Source organism: Chinchilla lanigera, unplaced genomic scaffold (genome assembly GCF_000276665.1).
Source record: "Chinchilla lanigera isolate Chin_1 unplaced genomic scaffold, ChiLan1.0 scaffold00022, whole genome shotgun sequence".
In the NCBI taxonomy this organism is placed as follows: domain Eukaryota; kingdom Metazoa; phylum Chordata; class Mammalia; order Rodentia; family Chinchillidae; genus Chinchilla; species Chinchilla lanigera.
Genome location: NW_004955423.1, coordinates 10,532,356 through 10,547,657, shown reverse-complemented (window position 1 = coordinate 10,547,657; position 15,302 = coordinate 10,532,356).

Here is a 15,302-nt window from a genome sequence, read left to right as displayed (position 1 = left end):
CAAGAATGCATTCTGAGGAGTATTATGATGCTGGTTTCCTCACACTCAGCTACAATCCCTGGTTCCCATGACTTGGGCTGGGTGTGGTGCATACAGGAGTCCAGGACTGCTACCTTGACAGCTGATTGAATTGATAGGATCATGGTGTGTGGTCCTTCTCAACTTGATCCTAAGGAAGAGATTTTACCAGTATTAAGTCTCCAGGGTAGAATATAAGATTTCCCTTTCCTTTAGACTGAGCTTCTCTTAACTCTCAAAGAGTCTGTTGAAACTTAGCCAGTGAGGAGATATCCCTCAGTAAGGACACTGTCTCTCCATTGAAGAGAAAGTCATTAGTGAGAAAGGGGCATCTATAAAGCATTTCAAAAGGACTTAGGCCTGGAATTTGAGATGTATTTCTTATTTTGATGAGAGCTAAAGGTAGTAAGTGAGGCCACTGTAGGTGAGTCTCCTGAGCCAATTTGCAAAGATGCCTCTTTAGGATCTCTCATTTTTCTACCTTTCCTGATGATTGTGGCCTTCATGCATAATGGGAGTGATCAGGAATGTCCAGTGCCTGAAAGACAACTTGTGTAACTATTACTTTAAAAGAATGCCCATTATCACTCTGTAAGCTCCTAGGAAGTCTAAATATGGGGATAATTTCTAAAACTAAAATTTTACTTCCTCTTGAACCTTTTCTGTTCCACAAGGAAAGGCTTCAACCCAGTTTGTAAGGTATATACCCAGACTAACAAGTATTGAACTCTTTTATTCTTTGGCATATGAGTGAAATCAAGCTGCCAGTAAGTCTAGAAACTGTCCTTAAGGTACTAGAATAGCAATTATAATCCATTGGCTCTTACAGCCCTCTGTTGGTGGAGTCTGCTATTTTGTTTTAAGTCTCTGTAATTATCTCCAAATTTTGATGACTTATGAGAACAGATTACAACAGTTAACACATTATTTTTTTCCAGTGAAAAATTCATGTTATTCTACGTAGACAACAATATATTGCATTTGTGAAACCAGTCTAAACATCATTTTGACTTGTTGGAGACCTGGTATATATATTACAGTATTTAAACAGGATAAAATATCTCTCATGAGGAAGGGAGCTTGGATTTTAGGCATAACTAAAAGGAATGGGTAAAGAGAAAGTCATCCCAGTTATAGCTTAAGTGAGTAACCTTTTATCTAGTGACTCCTTTTTATGAAGGTATGACAGCTGGAAGGAAGGCCAAGATTGAAAAGAAAGGTAAAGAGACCTGTGCCAATGTCCGGCAATAGGCTGATATCTTTTCACACTATAGTGATGGTTACATAGGGCTTCTCTGTGAAGATGACAGGTAGAGATTATAGTGCAACCAGAGGGAGAAGGCAGAGTGTTCAGGATCCTTTAGTATTGCAAGACCAGCCAGGAAGATGAGTCTGAGCTTTGGGGCCCTAGAGTGGAGTCTCACTTCTAGTGGCCACCTTTGCAGTCAGGGTACAGTGTGGGAGACCTCTTAAGGTAGTCCCTCTTAAGGTGGCCTAATTTTTGGCAGTGGTAGCAGGTGAAGCTGGTAGTCATCAAACTCTTCTTGGAGCCCTGAAAATCAGCCTTAGGGTCTGTATTTTTAGGGCCACAACAACAGCATCTACTTTTTGGTCTCTTTGCTTTCTCTCCTTTGCTTCTTCCCAGCCCCAACTGTAAAATACTAAGGAGGCAGTTTTTACTAAAGTATCAAGTGAACTCTCTGGAGCCAAAGTTATCTTTTATAGCTTTTTCTTAATATCTGTGGCTGAGTGGGTAATAAAGAAATCTTTAAGTGTAATCTGTCCTTCTATTGAATCAGGAGCTATGGACACATGTTTTTACCAATGCCTCTTGGAAACAATCTAAGAAGGCAAAGGAGTTTTCATCTTTCTCTTAATAAATAGTTGACAATTTAAAATAATTATGAGGCTTAGACTTTGTTCTTCTTAGACCTTCAAGGATACATACTTGAAATGTTTCCTGCTCCAGTCTCCTGTTTGGGTGTTCGGCCACCAGGCATCTTGGGTGGGTACTGTTTGGGCTCCTGTGGGAACTGGCTGTTCCCCTGACTGCCTATCTTCTGGCTGTCTAAAATTAACAATATAATATTCATCCCCCAATGCAATAGCAGCCTAGAATGCTGTTTGTCTCTCACTAGAAGTCAATGTTTGATTTAAATCTAACAATACACATTTTCAGTCTAGTTTATAGGTATGAGTAAAGCCTCTGAAAACTTCAATGTACTGATCAGTATCATCTGAAAATTTTCCAAGATCTAATTTGACTTGCTTTAGGTTATAGAGAGACAGAGACATATGAACATGAGTAGTCTCCTATGCATTATAATTATACTCTGAGTATAAATAAGAATTACTTCTTAATGTAAAGAAAGTTTGAATTAAGACATATGAACATGAGAGGTCTCCTATGGATTATAATTATACTTTGAGTATAAATAAGAATTACTTCCTAATGTAAAGAAAGATAACTCTGACCATTTTCCCTCTTTTTTATAGTATGTCCTAATGGCAAAGTAGCACCATAATGCATCACTTGGCATAGGGGATAGGTAGGCTCTGTGCACATGTAGAAAAATATCAAAATGCTTTTTTGAACACATAAGAGCAGAACATTTTCCAGTGCTTAAGAGTGTATTCCAAAGGAGAAAGACTTTGATAGTGAGCTCCCCAGCAAATGAAATAGAAAGAATTGGGTATCTTCTTTAATTTCTACATGATTTCTATAACCTCATGGTGTCCCTTGAGTAGATTCCACTCCAGAACAGGTGGCTGCTATCTGCAGAGATAAAAGAAGACAAAATTCAACCAGCTTATCCACCCTTGAACTGGTGTACGGTTTCATCTTACTCCTGCAGGACAGTTATAAGCACAAGTTACACTTGGTCTCAGTTGTGGCAGTAATGTTCAAAAAAGGAAGCATTACTTTGTTTTAACCCACTGGTTTCTAGTTCCTTGAAAGAGGGGGTAGACAAACAGATCAAAGAACAGCACCTTTATCCTCACAAAGGTAATCACCTTTATAGACCAAAGCAGACATATGACTTGGAAGATTTCACCCTCCAAGGCACCTGTATTACCTACTTAATCACCTAGGCAATCTTTTCTCACACTAAGACAAGTCTACACCTTTAAGTCCATTTAAAAAATTTTATATCTGTTACAGTCACAGGTTAAACATATTTATCATTTGGAAATCACATTTTATGTGTTAGTAAAGGCACATTTATTAGTCATCTGTGAACACATGAAAGAAAAGGCTGACTAAAATCTTTCTTACTCCTAGTTAGCATATTTAAAGTGCAAATATAAATCATTTCCCTGATAGTTATTTTCCTCCATGAAAGGCAAACAGTTTTTATAAGTTGCCTTAGCCTGATTTCTGGATGGAGGGGTAATCTAAGGACAAGGTGATTTTAAAGTTAACTCCTGACACATTGGAGAAAAATAGTAGTTTCTGACGTAATAGCAAAGAGGGAAAATATGGTAGGTAAGTGGAGATTTTTCTGTGGTCAGGAACCATTTTTCCACTCAGGAACTTTTGGATATCCAACAGAGAGCAGCCCTGGCCATGACACCTCAGTAGTTCTCAGTTTCTATTTGCCCACAAAATCAGAGATTGGTCTCCAGAAAGGAATTCCGCTGTCTGTTTGGTCAACATTACATTGGCCATTGGCTTCATTGGGGATTTAGCAAAAGATGCCAGGGAAATCTGTCCTCTGCTTTAAGAGTGGTAGCTGCTCTAAGAGTGTTTAACTTGTTGGCAGAGTAACCACTATTTGTTAAAGTTCTATAAGAGATAGGCAAAAGCTTGAGCAAAATCATTACCTAATGCTTTATAAGTTTACAGTAAAGGTTTCAAAGTCCACAACTTACCATCAAAGTATTTTCTCCTATAAACATAAATGATAACTAGACCTAGGAGAAGAATAGGAAAGATTGGAGATCCTCCCTTTGGCTACATGTTTGGTGCTTTGGAAATAGCTTTTTCTGGTTTCACCTAGAAGTCAGTTCTTTTTCCTGTGTCTCAGGTTCAGCCTCCTGGGGGAGACTTTCCCAGAACACTAAGCCAGGATATGGCTGCTATGTGTGTTCTCATGGATGGACAAAATTCCAATGGATCATCTGACCCAGAGATAGGGTATATGCCCTTCCTCTAAGATGACTTCCCTGTCTTCAGCATTAGCAAATACTCATTTTGTATGGGCTTCACTTAGTTGTTGGATGAGAAGAAATTTTGGAACAGTTTAGAGTTCTCTTCTTTCTAATCTTACATGCCTCCAAAAAGGAAAGTACAACATGGCAGGAAAAGATTAGAAGTCCAGAGAAAGGAAGTCTAGCCCACTCATACTCACAGGGAGATATAGAAACAATTTGCCCTGAGTCATCATTCTCATTCTGGTAAAGCTAGTGTGGGGAATCTCAAGAGCTAAGATTGCCTCCTCACCAGCAGAAGATCAGACTAGAAAGGAAACTGAAGTAGAACAGGCTTGATATTTCCTCTACAGTGTAGAGGAGGATCACTGCCAGTCTGTCCCAGTGAAACCTGTCCTCCAAGTCCAAAGAACAGTCACTAACCTAAAGTCTTTTAACTGGTAAAAGAAGCCCTGCATTTTATTACATAGGCATGTGTATTTTCTAAATATGAGCTAGATTTCATAGAAAGACCATTTTACAACTTTTTTATAGCAAAGCCCATCAGGAGATGTTCTAATATTATGTTTGCCTAGAGCTGCTGTCTAAGATAATAAACCACAGAAGTCAAACAAGTAAAACAAGGTAAAAACAAGGAATAGTAGTAGTAAGTCCAAACACAACATACTCAAAACAGGAATAAAAAATGTACCATTTAAAGAAGCATTATAGCCTTATAACCATCCCATGTTTTCAACTTAAATTTGTCATCATTTTAATAAAATTATATGTGACAAAGCGTGACCAATTATAAGCAATGGGCAAGACATAACATCATAAAAACTTTGATTACCTAAGTGAGGCACAATCCAAGATCTATGAAACAAAAGCAAATGCTTACCTCCATTCAGTAATCTCAGTGGAAGATCTCCAGATGATATAGGGAAATGAAAACCCCAAACATGCTAGATGTCCAAAATGTCAAGTTCATGTTCTCTAAATTTGAGGAATGAATTCTAGGAGAAATAGAGGTTAAGAATATGAAGAATTTATTGGGAAAAAGAAAGCTTCTGTCTGAGAAAGACAAAGGGAGCCCCAAAAGTGGGTTTTCCCCAAGTTCACATTTCTAGCACTACTGCACCAGAAGAAAGGAATTGGGTCATCTGCATATCTAGGCCATAAAGTTGGTAGTTAAAGGAGCCTATTGAGTCTTGCAGTGTACTTTGTCCTGTTTGTCCGCTTTGGGTTTTGTTTGTTTGTTCATTTGTTTTTGTTTGGTTTTGTGTTTTACAGAAAATCAACCCAAGCTACTCTCTATAAAGGATTCTAACATTGTCGTTAATTAGCTTACATCTGTATAAATATCCTCTTCCTGGGTCAATTCAGCAATATTTTCTCCTCGTTATTTTCTAAAAGCATAAATTTCATTTCGTGTTAAAAACCAATGCTCCATGATATATACTACTTCTAACTACAGGGCTGAGCTGCTCTGAACGTGACAAGTCATGAAGTATTAGTGGATGACTGGTTTTTTCTGACTTGGAGCTCAGCCTAGTACATAGGGCATTTTAATAGGGAAATCACCATTGACTTTGTAATCCTGTGTGTGACACTTGTTCTGTGAACTGATACGGGGGGAGTAAGGAAGTCAAGTACACATTTGTCAGAAAGTCTCCACTGTCTCTTCTCTCCCCAAAGGCAGGAACTGTCAGTATTTGTGACTTCAAGCTAGCCCTGTTCTGATATTATTGGGCACATTCCCAGAGGGGATTCTTTGAAAGGACTTTTGCATTCATGTGAAGGGAAATTTTTCAGCTGCTTTTCTCACACACTGATTGCCTAGGACAAAGTGACTGACTGCCAACATATGCTGAAGTTGAAGGACCTAAACATACCATAATATGTTTGGTCATAAACAATCACAGAATAACACCCTTTTCAAAGGAGATTGAACAAAATGGATAACAAATCAGAGACTTGCATTCTGATGCTTGTTGCTCATGCAAAATTCTCTTTTCTATTTTAGAATTTGTTGAAGACAAAGTTTCTCTTTTGGAAATAAGCCTTATCAATCAGGTCATTCCTCCAGGTGTATTCTGAAGTAGCTACTTTTGGTGATTAAATTTCACATACTATATAGACTAATACAGCATGCTGTTAACAGTACCTTATCTGTAAAGGCAAGAAAAAGCCTTTATTTTGGATAAGGCAAGGAAGTGCATGTCAGTTGTCATAGGGCACTCTGATATCCAGGTAAGAGCAGAAGCAGAATATCATCAATAATAGCAAATATTTGTTGAGTGCCTACTATGTGCTAGGCAGATTCTAACAAGAAAGGTATTGCCTTATAAAATATTTCATAAGTAATAGAAAGAGTAGGCAAGTCTAGGTAGTAAAACAATAATCTTAGACGTGTATTAAGAAGTGTATCTTAGAAATTTATTAAAACCTCTGAATCCTATTTAAAACAAATGAGATTCTTGCCAATTAACAGGTTTGAACAAAGAAACCAAAGCTGTAAAAAGTTAGAATGAGGTTATTTAGCCTATCTTCTGTGTAATGAGAAGTCAGGAAAATAATCCAAGAATTTTGAGATTTTTGATATAATAGATACCTTGCATCTTTTTTTTTTTTTTTTTAGTTTTGAAGAGAGAAAAAACAAAAAATGATATAGAATTTCAAAACAAGATGATAGGAAATTAACAATGGTTATTATATTGCATGTTATTATTTTCAAAGTAGTTTCTCAGATTACAAAATACAAGTATGCAAAATTAATCAAGCAATATAAACACTAACTCTTCCTTTCAATGAACTAATAGAATTTGGTATTGGAGAAGTCTTTTCCCTTTTCACAATATCTATTGTACTTTTGGATCTCATTTACTTTTTCATTTTCTTACACTGAGACAATATGATTGTTTACACATGCAAATCTGATTTATTTCACTTATGAATATGATCTTTAGTTGCATCCATTTAACTATAAAAGTCCTGAGTTCATTTTTCTTTATAGCTGAGTAGTACTCCATTGAACAAAAATACCACATCTTTTTTATCCATTACCTGGTTGATGAGCATTTAGGTTGTTTCCAAGATTTGGCTATTTCAAATTGTGCTGCTACAAACATGAGTGCACATATATTGTTCTGGTATGTTTTTCATTCTTCTGGGAAAATACCCAGGAGGGGGATAACTGGATTGAATGGGACCTCAATGCTAGTTTTTTGAGGAATCTCCACACTGATTTCTAGAGTGGTTGTACCAGTCTATATCCCAGTTTTCTGGTTTTATTCTTCTGGAATAAGTACCATCTGTATTTAAGAACTTGATGGAACGTTTGGCTGATAACACCAACTCCGAGTAGACAACGAGAGGTTTTTCATTGCTTTTCACATAATGCAACAGTGAAGCCTAAATACAAGTCTAGTGACTTAATCTCTATTCTAAAAGATTCAGCAAGATAGAACTTCAACTACTTTCTTAGGTAGTAATTTCTAAAATATGTGTTTTCTGGACAAGATAAAGTCTGTCACATATTAAAGTTAATTCTGCATCTCCTTTGTATTTCATGCTATTTCTCCAGTAAATAATTGAATGAAAAATTATTCAAAGAGAAAAATCTGTCTTTAAGAAAATGTTTTCAGATCATTTTATGAGATTTCTCTAGCAGGCTTACTTGAAATTTTGAGAAAAATTACTCAAAGTTCACAAATATACTAAACAGCAATCTCTGGGGAACCCCAACCTCTTATCTCTGCCTTCATAGCACTCATGGCCAATGTAGAAGGGAAGAAAATTGTGATTTCAACAGAAGTCAAACATTTTTGTATCTGATCTCAAAACATTTAATCATTAAGACTAAAATAAAGGAAAACGCTTTGAAGAATAACAGTCAGTAATTTAAGTCTGACTAGGGTAGGTTGAAATTTGAGTTCTGGCCATTTTCATGTATGTTATCATAAGTATTTAGCAAGCCAACATCTGCATAGTATTACGTACTCACTTCTGAGTATTTAACATGCGTACTCTCAAGAAACACGCTCCCTGTGGTCTGTTACATATATTTTTAAGACCACATTAAAAGAATCAAAAGTGGAAAAGATGTTTCTAAAAAGTTAAATGTGGACATTTTTCATTTGGAGTCTTGAAAATGTGCTGTATTGGCTTTAATAACCAGAGAGCATACCATAAAATGTCTGTAAAAACGTAAAGTGAATGAAAAAGTCACTAACTTTAACAGTTTCCAAAAAGTGTTATATTTTGGAAAACAATGAAATTGTACTTTTAATAATAGAGATAGTAGGGAGATTGGGGAAAATGTCTATTTGTAATTTGATAGAGACCTGGTATTTTCTTTAATAAACTGACTTTTAAAAAAGTCCTAATGTGAGTGTATAAGCAAAAAAAGAAAAGTGCAGCATCAACCTCTCACATATTTTATATTATTGTAAAACAGAAACTAACACAATCTGAGAGACTAATATTAACATTGGCAAAACAGTGTTAGATTTAAAAATAATGAGAAACACGGTAAATAACCACAGAAGCAAGTTCCCAGGATTTTATGCCCTCAAAGTAAAACAGTCATCAGATACCGATATCAGCTCAGAACAATGTTTGAATAAAAGCAACGAAGAATAAAGAAAAATAACACCAACAACAATAAAAACAGAACTAATGGCCTTTCCTTTTGTTTTGCTGGTTCCTGACTGAAATGCAGTGTGAGTGCGTGAATGTGTGTGTGTGTGTGTGTGTGTGTGTTCGCGCGCTCGCGCACGTGCATGGCTTCATTTATAGAAGAACAATTCAAACCATTCTTTTTCATTAGAAATATTTGTCAATTTTTTTTTATAGTGAAAATATTTTGTGAACTTTTTAAAAAATGTTGATGGTTCCTTCCACGGCACTAACTGGAACCATGCCTCAGCCAAGGTTTTTAGCGGAGCCCCCCTTTGAGGTGCTCTAGCTTGAAGAGCTGTCGCAGACCACGTCGCGTCTCATTAGGCTGTCGCTTTGCATCCCTCCGCATTTCACTGACACGCTGCAGGCTCTCCCACTTTTTGTGCTTCTTGCCACAGTCGCCATTAACAACCCCGAGACCCAACAACGTCTGCAAAAACTGATGGCATTTTCTTCTCTGTGAACAATCACTTTATTATTTGGATGACTTAAAAAATAAGCCTTTGGTTCTTATTTTACGAAAAAAATGTACTGGGAATGTTCACAGCCTAACCAAATCATCAGTAGTTCTGTTTCCCTATGTAAAGATTCCAATGTGCAGAAATAAACTACATGAAACATATTAAAATAAAACAAATAAAGTGGACTTAGGTAAGATTAAATTAGGCTAAAAAATTAAATGTATACCCTTGATGAAAAATATGTTTTTATGATTAGGAAAGTTAGTCATTTCATTGCAAGAAGCATTGGCATAGGAGGGAAGTAAGCCAAATAAAGAAAATAAAAATCACACGTAATCCCATCATTTAAAAATGCCACCTTGTCCTTTGATTTAATTTTTTCTATAGAGTGATATTCATACATAATGTCTGCACACAAATGAAATTACATAAAATGATAAAAAAGCATTTTGAACAAAGAACTGTAAATATGCCCCTAATTTATTTGATATTCTCAGGAAACTTTATTTTCATGCGTTCTTTTATTTCAATATGGAATTATGCTAAGTCATTTCTTTAAAATAAGTTTCTTATAAAGGCCTCTAGGTTATCTTCATTTATAGCTGAGTAATAATCCATTGTATAAAAATACCACATCTTCCTCAGTAGATGGACATTTGGGTTGTTTCCAAGATTTAGCTATTACAAATTGCACTGCTATAAACATGGGTGCACATACATCACTTGAATCTGGTAATCAGGATGACTGATCTGAAAACAACAATATACAGTATAAGAACCATTGCTGAACTCCTGCCATCTTGTTTGGTGAAGCTCTGCAACATTTCCAGTGGTTTTTTTTTTTTTTTATAACTTGTTACTGTCTTTTTTTCTTATGTCTGGTGGATTGAGCAGCTTCGTTGAAGATAACAGTATGTTATGTAGCAACCATTGTTAATTCCTGTTATTTTCTTTTGAAGTCATTTTTTTTTGTTGATTTTCTGTTTTGATTTTGTCTTCATTGTTGTTTTGTTAGTTTTTTTAAATTTTTAAAACACAAAATTTAAAAAAATAAATTTCTTGAAAACAGTGTATCTAGAAGCATACTGACAATTTCTACCTAACTCCTAAGAATTTATGCTTCTTTCTCCCTTTATATTCTCGATGTCGGGGTTTAAAATGTCTTTCCTTATATTCATGAACATTAGTCAATATCATTTATTGTAATTTTTACCACTCTAACACGTAGAAAACAGTTAAATACCATTTTAGTTTCTATTTCTTTGACAACCCATAAAGGGAAATCTTTTGTTATACAGTGTATATTTTGGTTATTTGAAATTTCTTTTCCCTGAAAATAAATTAAGGACTTTTTAAAATGACATTTTCTTTTATTGGTCATTTTAATGCAAAAAATTCAGACTGAAACATTTTTTAAATCAAATTATTTCTAATTAAACCATTTCACATCTACAGCCCAACAGAGAAAGCATGAAATATCTAGTTCAGCTAGCAATCCATTCTTCTGTCATCCAAATCGTTCCTATTCAAATCACTAAAACCATGCATTATTCCTTTTAGGACAAACTATCTATTGCCTCAGGACAAACAACAAAACAAGAATTACAGAGTGTAATTCAATCATAAATTGTCTCTTTTCCTATCGGTTTTTATTGTCTGTCACTACTGTCCTTTCTCTGCAACTTTGTGGCTGTCTCTTTTCTAGTTTCCTTGTTTATCTCTATCTTTATTTCAGATCTGTGTAGTCTCATGAGATAGCCTCAAAGCCTTGCTTTCTTATATATGGGAGACTTTAAAATTGTTTTCCTTCCAGTTTTGTCTCTCAATCCCAGTGAAAACAAAGATGACTAAAGGATGAGACATTACACTTGGTCCTGATGCAGAGAAATACTCATTTAATGAGAGAGTTGGACATTTGTTTTTGACATAATAAAATAGAAAATATTGACTGTAGTCTTTATCATGTACTAGGCCACTGTGTGCATTATATCACTTAATATACACAAAAGTGTGTGAGGTTCATGGGACAATTCTTATTTTTGAGAGGAGAGAACTGAGACTTGTAGACAGGAAAATATAAGAGTACCTAACTCAAAGGTTTTCTACCTATTAAATAAGACAATGCACATGAAATTGTGTGTATTTGTGGAAAACATAATTAAAATTGAGATATACTGCTAAATGAGTGTTCACTTAAATTGTCTGCCAGGAAAACAAAGCAATTTCTCTATCATTCTTCTGTTTTGTTTTTTTCCCCCTTTCAAATCTTTGTTTCATTGCAGAGGTTGCATGAAATATCTTTCAAGACTGTGCTAAACTCACCTATCTGAGTACAGAGTTCATGAACGAAAAATCTCATACACTCAAGTCATGGCCAACAAACTCAGGCGAGGAGTATGTTGTACTGCAGAATAGACATTGCCTTCAAATCTTGCTTTGAGAAACTATTTCAAAAATCATTTGAATAAAATTTTGTTTGACTAATCCTTAATAAAAGGGAAAGAGAGCAAGAGACAAGGATCCTCTTGTAAAGGAACAGTAATTCAAACATTGGGAGCCTGGCACAGAACTAAACAGGAAAAGGGTACAGAGTTGCAGAAACACCCCTCAGGGTGAGTGGACTTGTGACTACTTACGCACTGTATTCTAGAATAACTGAGTCTGTGACAAAATTGATTTTTAGATCTATTTTCCCCCTCACCACTGGGGACTGGACCTAGGCCTGCACTCTGAGCCACATCCCCATTCCTGTTTTATTTAGATAGAGGGTTTCACTAAGTCACTAATTTGCCTACGCGAGAATTGAACTTGCCTTCCTCTTGACTCCAACTGGGATTACAAATTCTGGTATTACAAATTTGGGCCACCCTGCCAAGACTGGATTTTAGATTCTTGTAAGTTTCTTACACCTGAAGGATAATAGTCAATATGTTTGTGATTCCATTTTTTCCCTAACCTTTTATAGTGTTCTCTAATAGCAATGAGCCTCATGTGATTTATCCATAATAGATTATTAATGTTAATAGTGTATAACTGAAATTAGCTAATGATTCTCTTGACAGAGTAAGAGATAGAGATAGGAAGAGAGAAAGAGAGAGACAGAGAGAGACAGAGAGACAGAGAGACAGAGAGAGAGAGAGAGTCTCTTGACTGAACTTAACTGGTAAAGCAATACAAATCTATGAAAAAACTCAGTGAAAAACCATTTAGTGTATCTGATTCCAGAAACTACCTATTTCTTTTAAATCCACTAACAATTCAACCTGATACGTTTCAGAGTTTCAGCTCAAATAGCAAATGGGAGGAAGTCAACCCTTCTGAGATATTCTCATCAACCTATGAGTGGAGCAGATGAAATAAAATATGCTAAGAACTAACAATGTGCCAACATACAGTCAGATGACAAATCTGAAGAAACTAGTGCATTTTTAATAGATGACTACAATTCTGGACTATTGGAGTCAATAGTATGGAGATAGAAAATTCCAACAATAAAAATGACTATATCCTACTACATCTGGTAGTGACTCAGAGGGGATAAGACCACCAACTCCTTTTATTTTGTGCCACAGACTTTCTCTCTAAGAATCTTGGAAAATAAGGAAATGCACTTTATTTCTGTTTCATGAGGTGGGCATAGTTAATGTTTATAGAATATCAATAATGCAGTTTGTAGCTCTGCATAATTAAAGTCACCCTTTATGTTAATAAAATAACATGAAAAGAGGCTGCAGAATACAAAGCATAAATATGTTGACATATTTGGTCGTATTTCAGGCAAGCTTAATTACAAAGACATGGGTGTCTGCTATACCTATAAAAATATTTTTCTGTCACTTAGAGCTATCAAACCTTACATGTATTTATGATATTAATGAGAAAGAGCAAGCATCATCATAAAGGCCCACCAGTGAATTCTCACAGCTGTGGCCGTCTAGACTATGAATCTGCAAGTAGAAGCATACGTAAATGAAGAAAGACTTCACACATGCACACACACACACGCACACACACACACACACACACATACACATACACAGAAATAATAAATTATGCTCTGGGTCTATGTTAAAATGCCAACTAGCAGAAAAAGCTGAGGAAATTTAGTTCTAATGTGAATCATTAGTGTCAGAGGCAGCAGTTGGGATAATGCAGAATCCACAGGAATTACAGTGTAAGTCAGAGGACAAGGATAGAGTTCTGTGCCCACCTATTCCTAGCAGCGTGCTGCTGCACCAATCACTGAATGTCTCTGGCCCCTAATATCTTCATTTATAAAAGCTGAATCAAAAATTCATAATCCACACATTTAGTATGAGAAATATCTGAGAATTCCAGACTTGTTTATACTGATCTCTGTTTTTGATACTGTCTAGATCCTGGCACATATTATCCAGGTAACAAATATTTATTTTACTACTTACTTTTTCTGAAAGAATTATGAAATCATATGTGATAGTTTTATGGGAAAAAACTTGATATAAGAAGTAAGATAAAATTGAACTATTTTGCTCATTTTTATGTCCAAAATATGAGCTGTCATTATTTCTTACCTAAAAGCAAATTGTTGAATTATAATTCACCCCAAATTTACAATGTAATTCCAGGTTAGATTTTAAGATAGAGGACAGGAAAGCCCATAATACTGCTGGACAAATTTTAACTCTGAGCATTCACTCAGAGAAGGAATTGACTTTGAGGAAATCACAGATGAGTGGGATACGCTTCAGGACTCTAAGGTTCCTTGGAATCTCTAATAGATTGTTATATAGACATGAAGAATATTTGCTTACATCTGATTTGACAGGTACCATGCAATCCTTGTGTTTCCATAAATACGTATATTCCAAAGTGCCTTATGTTACACCAACAGATTTATCTTACTGAAATTGCTTATAAGGGTTAAATCAGTCCGTATACATTAAATTACACTTTACGTCAATAATTCATGCAACAACTAATTGCCAGCACTATCTACATCAGTTATTGTCATTCTTAATAAGTTACTCATAGCAGAAGGAACAGGTAAAATTTATTCATCATAAAGTATCAAGTATAGGACAAGAGAAATCAAGATCATGATTTACCTTGCTATGGTACAACAAGACAAGTGTATCATGTAATGTGGAAGGAATTAGAGAAGAAAGTAACAGTGGTACCAGCTGCCAAAGTTGGCAATATGTGCCAAAGTACTAAATTAAGCTCATTATATGCACTGTCCTATTTAAAGTATTTACTGAAAGATAGATTATTAGCATGTGCATACAAACCTTACTGGAGAATTCTGACACAGTTGTGCTCTTTCTTGTGCCAATGGATATGAAAGCTAAAATGTGAGTGGCCCACATGGACCTATAAAATGAGCTTATTCTGAAAATAAGGTGAACATACCAAACAGGACAGAGCCATGAAAATCACAGAGATATAATGGCTCAGGTCCTGTTAAGGTCCAGGAAAAGCTCACCATACTTGCTTATTCCTCTCTAATATGAAATCAATATGATTTGCACTTTGGTACCAACTATACTGTACAATGTAAAAAATCGAGCCTGGACTAATATAATATTTGGTATTTATCTGACCCTCCTTTAAGGAATTTTATTCATTGCCTGTGTAGAAGTACTCTGATGAAATCCACGTTAACTTTACACACATTAGGTACATTGGATACTTGAAGTAATGATGCAATTGATATCCAGAGAAAAATCAACATAAGGACAAAGTGTGAGAGTAAATTTTCTCCTTTTTTAAAAAATTCTAATCTATTTAAGAGAATGATGGTTAGTGCGGCAATTTGAAAGAGCTATAGGGTACACAGACATTTAATCAAACATTATTCTGGCTGTGTCTGCGAGGATTTCCTAGGTGAGATTGGCAATTGACTGGCTAGATTGCGTGAAGCAGATTGCTCTTCCTAATGTGAGCAGACTTCATCTAATCAGTTGAAGATCTGACTGGAACGAAAAGGCTACCAGGGAACTCATCTTTTCTGACTGTTTTGGGTTGGAA